At 42.6% G+C, this 11,384-nt stretch overlaps 1 long non-coding RNA gene across 1 annotated transcript; it reads right to left on the reverse strand.

Moving 5' to 3' along the window:
- Positions 1–386: 386 nt before the first annotated feature.
- On the reverse strand, positions 387–9,623 carry LOC142376613 (uncharacterized). Its single transcript, XR_012769468.1, has 3 exons — positions 9,481–9,623; positions 1,905–2,007; positions 387–644 (listed from the first exon to the last, which is right to left on the reverse strand). It is a non-coding gene; the product is annotated as an uncharacterized LOC142376613 (long non-coding RNA).
- Positions 9,624–11,384: the final 1,761 nt, after the last annotated feature.

An 11,384-nucleotide genomic window follows, 5' to 3' on the forward strand; every position in this document is an offset into this window, starting at 1 on the left:
ACGGCAAAAGCTCGGAGTTGGATGAAGATCGTCTCTCTGTGTTTATTTAATTAAAAGTTAAAAATGAGTGTTTTCCCAGATTATTTCTGGGCTTCCTGCTCTCAGGTGAAGAGCTTTAACTGATCTGTGGTGATTAAATTCTTCACACAGACAGAGCCTATTATTATTATTATTATTATTATTATTATTCCTTCCTTTAACAACAACTTTAAAGTTTAGAATAAATAATAAATAAATCTGCCGCTCAGATTTACTCAGTAAGTTCCAGAAAGCATTTCTCTATTTTTTGCTTTGATAATGAAACATTAAATTTTCCAGCAAAGTTCCAAAAGATTTTTCTTTTTCTTCTTCTCCTTCGACTCTGAACTCAAAATATAAGACGATGCTTGTTTCCTTCTGCTGAAAGTTTTTATTGGCACATGTTTTACATGTTTTATAGACAATATTTCGTCTCTTCCTCTGATTTCCACTAAATTCAGCAACACAAATTATCATAATTATAAATAATAAACTTCTTCACACACATTAATGACTCAGAATGAATCATTTCCAGGTTCAGTACCAGTTGGTGCACGAGATCATGAAGCACATGTTGTCCACCTTCCTGTTTCCCATCATGCACTGCGGCAGCTCTCCTGGTGTCTCTGTGGGATAAAGCCACATCTGTAACACATCTGTTACACATCTGTAACACATCTGTAACACATCTGTAACACGTCTGTAACATATCTATTACACATCTGTTACACATCTGTTACACATCTGTAACACATCTGTTACACATCTGTTACACATCTGTTACACATCTGTTACACATCTGTTACACATCTGTAACACATCTGTAACACATCTGTAACACGTCTGTTACACATCTGTTACACATCTGTTACACATCTGTTACACATCTGTAACACATCTGTAACACATCTGTAACACGTCTGTAACATATCTATTACACATCTGTTACACATCTGTAACACATCTGTTACACATCTGTTACACATCTGTTACATCTGTTACACATCTGTTACACATCTGTAACACATCTGTTACACATCTGTTACACATCTGTTACATCTGTTACACATCTGTTACACATCTGTAACACATCTGTTACACATCTGTTACACATCTGTTACATCTGTTACACATCTGTTACACATCTGTAACACATCTGTTACACATCTGTTACACATCTGTAACACATCTGTTACACATCTGTTACACATCTGTTACATCTGTTACACATCTGTTACACATCTGTTACACATCTGTTACACATCTGTAACACATCTGTAACATATCTGTTACACATCTGTTACACATCTGTTACACATCTGTAACACATCTGTAACACATCTGTAACACATCTGTAACACATCTGTTACACATCTGTTACATCTGTTACACATCTGTTACACATCTGTAACACATCTGTTACACATCTGTTACACATCTGTAACACATCTGTTACACATCTGTTACACATCTGTTACATCTGTTACACATCTGTTACACATCTGTTACACATCTGTTACACATCTGTAACACATCTGTAACATATCTGTTACACATCTGTTACACATCTGTTACACATCTGTAACACATCTGTAACACATCTGTAACACATCTGTTACACATCTGTTACACATCTCAGGCCTGACAGAAACTGGATTAAAGTGGATGAATAATCCTCCTTTGTTACATATTTGTTCCTCCGTCTACATTTAACGTATTTTCCTCTTTAATTCAGGTCAAACATTCTGCGGTTTGTCTCTTTATTTCTGTTCTCGTTCACTCAGAAACTGATCATGTGAGAATAAACCTTCTGAATCTGTATCAGAGAGTTTCCTCTCAACATGTAACTGATCTGTTCAGACTGGGTTGAAGTCCTTTTTGTCTACCTTCAGAGGCTGAACCCTCAGTTTTATCTTTTCCCGTTTCCTCTTCTTTCCCCTCAGACTTCTCCTCATGACTCTGATCTCCTCCCATGTCGATGGTTCACACCTGAAGAAAAACACACAGTTTGCCATGATGTTGTGCTGTCGGGTTCGGGTTAGGTGTTCGGGTCAGGGTTAGGGGTTTATACTCAGTGGCTCCCCTCCTACGCAGAGGGGAACCCTCAGGGCCTTCTACGCCTTCAGAGAAGGCCTTAAAAAATTCAGAACAAAAACATATTAGTATTAAATAATAATATATGTATACATAAAAAAAACTCAATCACTCTCATTTAATTTAATACAATACATTCAATACATTACATTCTCGCTAATCTATGTTCCAAAGTTAAGTTTACTGTCAAATTCACATCGGCAATGAAAGGGTTACTGTCCCTAAACATACTATCCAATCAGAATTGTCCATCTCTATGGAAGCAAGATTAACCGGCTCATTATTGGTTAGGACTTCACGCATCTCGGGGAAGGCCAAGCTATGTGTTTTGGTTTGGAGAGTGATGGGGAAATTGACCAATCACGGTTTGATTTGAAGTGGGCGGGACAAAAAAAAAGATCGTAGGCCTTCGTGAAGTCCAAAAAGCGTGCAGAGTAGAGCGTTTGACTTTCAAACTTGTGTGTGTGCGCGAGTACTTCCGGTGATTTGACAGCTAACTCGTCAGGTTAGGGCCAGTGGCCGTAAACAAAGGTTAACTTATAGCCGAGAAGAAAGATGATAATATAACGTAGCTAAAAAGACTAGCTTTCTTCAGTAGCCTAATGCTTACCGATTTAGCAAGCCTAGCAGCCTCGTTGCTAATGCTAGCCGCCGTAACGTTACCAACCATACCCGACGTCAAGGAGTTGGCTGAGCAGGGGCAAGATTATGGAGTTAACTTCATATAATGGGTGAGTGCAGTTTTCATTCACTTGTTTTCATTATTTCACAGGATTGATCACTTCATTGGTTTATCCGATTGCTGGCCGCCGAGCCATTATGTGTCTGGGTTTGTGTGGGTTACTGATCATGGTTGTTACCGATAGTCAGGCTGTGTGATGTGAGTGTGTATTTTTTCTATGGGTACGTTCCATTGACTGTATGAGCGGTCTGTGCTCGTTTTTTATTTATTTAATTAGATTGGAGATACTTTATTAATCCCGAAGGAAATTAAATTTTGTCGGAAGACGAGACCAATGTTGTGGCTAGCTTGGATAGCCTTTTTTCCCGCAATGATTTTTTTTCTTCAGCAATGAGGGCTGAGGTGAAGGCCCAGCCGTAGTGCTCACGGTTCGCTACTGCTCCTACGTAAAGTCTCAGTTCGGACTCCTGTTCAGCCACCATGGAGTTTGGTATAGGTGCCAGGGGGGTGCACTGTCTCTCAGGACCCGGCTGGTGGTTGCTGCGTGGGCTGGAATGGTCTTGGAGTAACTCAGGAGGCCGTGGGAAACTCCGTGCGATTTTGAGTTATGTTTCAAGTGGGTGTGATAGACACAGGGTCCATATCGGTGTGTGTTATGTGCTGTGGGGGGGGGGGGGGGGAGTAAGGGAAGTCGTGGGTGTAATTAGGGTTTTGGGGGGAAAAAATTATGAAACTTATGGAAATTAATATCCATCCATCCATTTTCTATATGAAAATTATTATATATATTTTTTAAAGTCGCTTGTAGGGTTTGACTTAGGGTTAGGGCTTTAGTCCTGTGTCCTTAGGGTTAGGGCTTTAGTCCTGTGTCCTTAGGGTTAGGGCTTTAGTCCTGTGTCCTTAGGGTTAGGGCTTTAGTCCTGTGTCCTTTGGGTTAGGGCTTTAGTCCTGTGTCCTTAGGGTTAGGGCTTTAGTCCTGTGTCCTTTGGGTTAGGGCTTTAGTCCTGTGTCCTTAGGGTTAGGGCTTTAGTCCCGTGTCCTTTGGGTTAGGGCTTTAGTCCTGTGTCCTTAGGGTTAGGGCTTTAGTCCTGTGTCCTTTGGGTTAGGGCTTTAGTCCTGTGTCCTTAGGGTTAGGGCTTTAGTCCTGTGTCCTTAGGGTTAGGGCTTTAGTCCTGTGTCCTTAGGGTTAGGGCTTTAGTCCTGTGTCCTTTGGGTTAGGGCTTTAGTCCTGTGTCCTTTGGGTTAGGGCTTTAGTCCTGTGTCCTTAGGGTTAGGGCTTTAGTCCTGTGTCCTTTGGGTTAGGGCTTTAGTCCTGTGTCCTTAGGGTTAGGGCTTTAGTCCTGTGTCCTTTGGGTTAGGGCTTTAGTCCTGTGTCCTTTGGGTTAGGGCTTTAGTCCTGTGTCCTTTGGGTTAGGGCTTTAGTCCTGTGTCCTTAGGGTTAGGGCTTTAGTCCTGTGTCCTTAGGGTTAGGGCTTTAGTCCTGTGTCCTTTGGGTTAGGGCTTTAGTCCTGTGTCCTTAGGGTTAGGGCTTTAGTCCTGTGTCCTTTGGGTTAGGGCTTTAGTCCCGTGTCCTTTGGGTTAGGGCTTTAGTCCTGTGTCCTTAGGGTTAGGGCTTTAGTCCTGTGTCCTTTGGGTTAGGGTAAGTGGCAGGGAAAGGTCGTGGGTGTAATTGGGATTTTGGGAAAAATTATGAAAATTAATTTAAAAAAAATTAAAAAAAATTCGAGAACTAAGTCTCGGTAGGTTGTAATAGGAAACGTAGAAACAATAGGAAAAAGGTTAGGGTCGTATTAGGGTTGGGTCTGAGCTCTAATCTGGTCTGAGAGGGTCTCCAGGAGAATGAGGTGACGCTGGAACCTCAGGCTCTGGGAGGTGATATTTATCTGAGGAACTACGAGCCCCTAAAGAAACTTTAGTTCCTGTCTGTGGTGCAAAAGAAAAACAACCTTTTTAAAGAGATAGGGGTGTGAATATAAGCTGGACAGAAACAGACTGATGGGAGGAAGAGGACGAGGCTTCTCTCCTGGTCATCAGCTCTCTGATCCCGTCCAGGACGTCCTAACCCAATCAAACACATCAGAGGCTGATGGGATCATCTTTCTCTGCCTAAAGGCTCTAGCATGGTTGCTGCGTCTGCTCGCGCGAGCGGTGTTGATGACGTCACGATTTCGTGCCGGTAATAAATACGGTGGCGCTAGTCGATGCGCCAGTAGTTGCAGTTTTCTCCGTCACAGAGGTGGCGCTGCTACGTGAAGGTTAGCGCTACTCTACAACCACGAAAGTGGAGAAGAAAACAATGAAGAGCAGGAACACTGTCATTAATGATGCTGCTGCAGTATTCGGATCATTTTAATTTTTTAATTCAGTTAATAGAGGTGAAGGTCTGAAGCCCCCGGCATCAACAGAGTCTCTGCCCTCTTCTTTGCCTTCAGGTATCTGTCCCGTAGCTTCTTCCACACATTCTTACAGAACTCTCCCTCTTTCCCCAAAGTTCTGCCCATCTCTGTGCACCAGTTTGGGGAGTTTACGTGCTCCCTGTGCTGTTTCACTGCAGTTTCGTACAGCTGCTGTACAAACGCACCTCCTAACTGAGCCGGTCTCACATCGGTCCATCCGGTCTGTCGTTGGTGGCGCCGCCAAGTTACAAAAATCGACCGGTGAACGACACCGCGCTGCGCCGTCTGTTCAAGGGAAGCGCCAGGCCTGAAACGCCATTTTGACGTCACGGTCCGCCACCGCCGTGACAGACGCGGCAACCATGCTAGCGCCTTAACACGATCGCTCTGAGGTGGGAAAGCTTTCCCGCTGCTCTGTAATGCATGCTGGGAAATTAGATAAAACAGATACTGACTCACATCCACTGGCCAAACACATGTAAACCATTCATATCCACAAATAGCGTTTTACCATTTATTACTGGAACATCTGATTAAAGTTAAATTAATGTTAGTGAAATAGGGTTAGGGGTAACCGGATTCAGGGCAAGCTTAAAGATAAACCTTTAATCACCAAATCACCACCATCTAAGATAAATAATCTCCCTGCAGGAATTCCTTAAGATAAATAATCCCCAAAAGTTCTGCTTTTTCCTACAGAAAATACGGCTCATATCTGATCACTACAGCTCGCTAAATGTGAGAATTTGTGTCCTTTCCTTAAACATTTGTAACTGAACTGAATACTTTAGAGTTAAATATGTTCCAGACTGAGCAGAAATGGCTTGAATGTCACGATGCAACATAATTATCACGATTAACAAAGTGTGATTAACACCTTTTATCACAACAATGAAATAAAACATAAATCTGTGTAACAATTACTGACACCTAGTTGTCAAGTTGGAGATAGCAACCAATTATTTTATAATGTAATAATAATGCATTTTTTGTTGCACTATCACCAACAGGCCCTGCAACTGTAACTAAAAGATAACTTCAATATTCTACAACAAGGGCTGAGACAGTTCCTGATTTAAATGATCTGTCCCTGAGGCCATCACTCATTTGTTCTGGTTGTGTCCTCATTGTAAAGATTTCTGGCAACATTTTTGTAATTTTGTTGACTTAAAAATATCAGCAAGCTTCCAGTTGTCCTGGGAACGTGTCCTGTGTGGGTTTCAACTAAGTGGCAAAATGAATCCGAAGGTTTTCTTTATTAATTATCAAAGCTAAATTTCACACACACAAATGCAAATTTTTGAAAAGAAAACCAAATTTCTATTTTTTTTTTATTGAATTAAAGCAATACTTGCTCACAATTAAACCTTCAACTAATCATAAAGCAACAACAACAATATGGGCTTGTTCCCAACTTGGGATTATGGACGAACTGTTGTCCTAAATCTTTGTTTTATTAGTTTATTTTTTTTATATGAGACTCCTCGGCACATATGTCAGTTTGTTCAATAGTTTTCTTTTTGCAAGAGTTTTGTGACTGTCAGCGCCGGCGCCACGGGGGGGCACTCGCGGGCATTGCCCCCCCATCCACGCCGGTGTGCCCCCCCTGGGTTCACTTTGACGTTTGCCTCAAACACTGCAGTGCATGAGGGGACACGATCTAAAAGTCTTAAATAAAAAATACGTTTTTTAAGGTCTTAAAATGTCTTAAATTTCTCTGATTTTCGAAGAGTGGCATTAAATTTCATCTGGGCGGAATGGAAGAAAGATATGTCTGGAGAGAGCTTGTGTGTGTGCGCCAGTACTTCCGGTGATTTGACAGCTAAGCTAGCGCGTCAGGTTAGGGCCAGTGGCCGTAAACAAAGGTTAACTTATAGCCGAGAAGAAAGATGATAATATAACGTAGCTAAAAAGACTAGCTTTCTTCAGTAGCCTAATGCTTACCGATTTAGCAAGCCTAGCAGCCTCGTTGCTAATGCTAGCCGCCGTAACGTTACCAACCATACCCGACGTCAAGGAGTTGGCTGAGCAGGGGCAAGATTATGGGGCTGGCAGAGTTAACTTCATAATGGGTGAGTGCAGGTTTCATTCACTTGTTTTCATTCTTTCACAGGATTGATTCACTTCATTGGTTTATCCGATTGCTGGCCGCCGAGCCATTATGTGTCTGGGTTTGTGTAGGTTACTGATCATGGTTGTTAGCCGATAGTCAGGTTGTATGTTGTGTGTGTATTTTTTCTATGGGTACATGCCATTGACTGAGCAGTCTGTGGTCGTTTTTATTTTTATTTAATTAGATTGGAGATACTAATTAATACTGAGAGGGGGCTGGTCCCGGGGAAAATTGCCAGGGCTTATTTTTTTTCCCAGTCCGACCCTGAACTACATGTTCAAATGCGCTCTGATGTCGGCTCAACGCCAGTCTGAATTCACTGTGGCCGTGCGTGGGCGTTGCTGTTGTTGTTGCGCTCCTGTTTGCTCGTTGTGTGTATTAGTATTAATGGCGACTAGAAAGGGGCAAACGTGATCTGGGCTTTGCGTTCAATTTAAGAGTTATACTTCTTTTAACTGCCCTTGCGCTTGCGTCTTGCGCGTATGTTAATGGATCGAGACGTTTTTACTTCATTTAGCTTTGCCGGCGCTTGCGTGTGCTGCGTGGCGATTCACCGCCTGGACAGTAGGTGGAGTAGCGGGTTTTTTCAATGACAAGCCTACTATGATGAAAGGAAATTCACCGCCAGGAGCTTTTTGGCAAGTCTCTCTTCCATAGATTCATGCTTCTTCTTCTTCTTCTAGTAAACAGCCGGTATTTTGTCAGATTTTCAACACGTTGGGGATCTAAACGACTACTTTCTCGCCTGAAAATGTTTCAAATGTTGCTAAAGTTTACAGAGTTTAGAGCTTAAGGGAAATCAGCTTTTCAGGCCGGCTGATTTCGGCTCGGGCAGGAGTGAAGTGCACTGTGTGTAAACGCTCTGCATACTGTCAGATCGATCAAGTAGTAGGCGGTTTCGAACACAGCCTGCCTTGCGCTTGCGTCTTGCATGAAGTTTAGAAAATTGAGGTGACACACGCAAGCACGCAAGGGGGGGCTTGCAACCGCGCAAGGGCTTGCGTTGCGTCTTGCGTTACCGACTATAAACCAGGCTTTATGCACCGATGATAATACAGAGTGGATGAAACTGTGCAGGCTATTCGAGATGTCTCCGAATGCCTACTTTAAAGGAAGCGTGATGTGTTTGCCAGGGCTGCCTAAGGTGCTGTTTACACATACCCGCGTATTTTGATAAACGCATATTTTCTAACCTTCCTTTTCAAAAAAAACTTGGTGCACACAGCCCCGTTTTAAAAAAAAATGTATGACTGTAATTTTCAAAATCACACAAGCGAGTATAGCTCTCAACAACAGAAATGCTGCTAGTACCTCCATGCTTGCCAGATAGGGGCGGGGCTCTGTACTATGACGACAACTCCGCATTCCATTCCCAAAACTCCGTTTTTGTCTCTTTCAACCAGTTTACACACAAACGCTAAACGGAGTTTTTAAAAAATCTCCACTTTTGCTGGAGTTTTTTTTTAGCTTCGTTTTCGGAGGAAAAAACTCCGTTTGTGTATAAACGAAAGGCACAAACGAAGGGAAAGGTCTTCGTTTATCAAAATACCCGGGGATGTGTAAACAGCACCTAAACGAGTCGCCAACCGTCCCTTGAAATAATGGAATCGTCACGTATTTAGTAACAAAAGGACAGTTCCTTATTGGGCTGAAACGGGCCCCACAATTCGGTTAAAATGCAGAAAATTGCATCTAAGAAATACCAAATTTTCTGGGGGAGGACCCCCAGACCCCCGCTAGGGGCCCCCCCTACTTATTTAAATGCCCATCCAATAGCTTGTCTCTGCCGCCGGGTCTGGTGACTGTTATTCTCTTATTATTATTATTATTATTATTATTATCATTATGCTCCCATTGGCTGGCTTTTTTTGACGTTATGTACACATTTATTTGTCGTTATTCTGCTTTGTTGCAAATAAAGTTCTTAAAAAAAAAAGAAAAAGATCTGCTTCGATGTAGAATAAAACATAAAAATAGGTCCTCTTTAAATACAGTCAAAGCAAAACAAAAACGTTTAGCTGCTTCACATTAAATATATAAACACTTATTGTTGAGCCATGAGTCATTTTTCGTGTTAATGTTTTTGTTCCTCCGCCATGTTTACGCCGCTGAGCTCCGCCCACAGACACACAGAAAACAACCAGCTTCCCTGGGAACAGACATTCATGTGATCCCACCTCACCGACCCCTCGCAGCCTGTGGGGTCCGCCCGTCGCTATCTGTCGCCGGGCTGTTGGGGCTCCGGTGAGTCGGTGTTTCCAGGCAGAATCCCGGCTGACGCGTCAGCGGAGAGGAGGACGGTAAAGATCCTGATGAATGAGAGGAGGGATCACTCCGCGCAACAACGCAGATAAAAACAGACACTGGGGGACTGGGACTCCACAGCTGGTTCCAGATGCTCCAGAACTACTGGTTTAATATAATTTAATATAGATCATTTGACTTACCTTTTAATTTCTCCTTGTTTTTTTTGTTTTTTTAATTTTTTAATTTTTTAAATTATTTATTATACCCTTTTTTATCGTGTACATTTAAGATCCTCCAATTTTTATATATATATATATATATATATGTATATATATGTGGAGGTGTGAATATGTAAACTTTAAAAAACAAACTGTTTACTTTTGAGTACTTTTGTCATTGTTTCAATAAAAATATATATATACATAGATAATTTCCCAGTGAGCAGCAGGATCTGTTGACACACCAAATCAGTTGGAAATGAGGCTCTTCTTTCTGTTTCATTAGTTCAGTTTATTCAGATATTTGTCAAAAGTTAATTTGATTTAGATTTAAAATTCTTCATATCAAATATGTAATAAAATACACAAAATAACATTTAGTTTACAACTAAAGGAAAACAAAAATGTACATTTATATGCAACTATAACGCCTTGCACATAGTTATATCTGTGAAAAACAGCAAAGATAACACAGTGTGACAGACAGAAAACAGGATTTCTGCAGCAACAAGGTGATTCCCAAAGAGCTGTTAGCTGAAAACTTGGCATTTCTCAGCATGGTGTGCAGTGTGTCCTTAAAACATTTGAGGAAACTGGACAAGTGGAGGACAGAAGAAGAAGTGTCAGGCCTAAAGAACTATCTCCAGCAGATGAACAGGATCTGAAAGTGATGTCCTTAAGAAAGAGGAAAACATCCAGCAAAGCCCTGACACAGGAGCTGAGAGATGCATCTGGACCTTCAGCTGATCCATCTGCTGTTGGCCTGATCAGAAATGGGCTCCATGTCCTCTCACACTTATGTTTCACATAAGTGTGAGGGGACAGATCGTTCTAAGAACGCAGTTATCAGAACTGTCCTTCCCCTGCGGAGCTGTTTCAGTCTGCATTCGCACATGAGTCGGGCTGATGCGCCGCGCGCAGCCGTCTGCGTCAGTGACGTGTTAAGCCTCTAGCACGGTTGCCGCGTCTGCTAGCGCGAGCGGTGTTGATGACGTCACGATTTCGTGAAGTCGTTGCGTTAGTAGTTACAGTTTTCTCCGTCACAGAGGTGGCGCTGCTGAAGGTTAGCGCTACTCTACAACGAAGAAAGTGGAGAAGAAAACAATGAAGAGCAGGAACACTGTCATTAATGATGCTGCTGCAGTATTCGGATAATTTTAATTTTTTAATTCAGTTAATAGAGATGAAGGTCTGAAGCCCCCGGCATCACCAGAGTCTCTGCCCTCTTCTTTGCCTTCAGGTATCTGTCCCGTAGCTTCTTCCACACATTCTTACAGAACTCTCCCTCTTTCCCCAAAGTTCTGCCCATCTCTGTGCACCAGTTTGGGGAGTTTACGTGCTCCCTGTGCTGTTTCCCTGCAGTTTCGTACAGCTGCTGTACAAACGCACCTCCTGACTGAGCCGGTCTCACATCGGTCCATCCGGTCTGTCGTTGGTGGCGCCGCCAAGTTACAAGAATCGACCGGTGCACGACAACGCGCTGCGCCGTCTGTTCAAGGGAAGCGCCAGGCCTGAAACGCCATTTTTACGTCACGGTGCGACACCGCCGTGACAGACGCGGCAACTGTAAATCCGGCTTTACGTTAGCCGTTTAGCACCACATTCAACAACAAAAC

The sequence above is a fragment of the Odontesthes bonariensis genome, chromosome 3 (genome assembly GCF_027942865.1).
Source record: "Odontesthes bonariensis isolate fOdoBon6 chromosome 3, fOdoBon6.hap1, whole genome shotgun sequence".
NCBI classification, from domain to species: Eukaryota; Metazoa; Chordata; class Actinopteri; order Atheriniformes; family Atherinopsidae; genus Odontesthes; species Odontesthes bonariensis.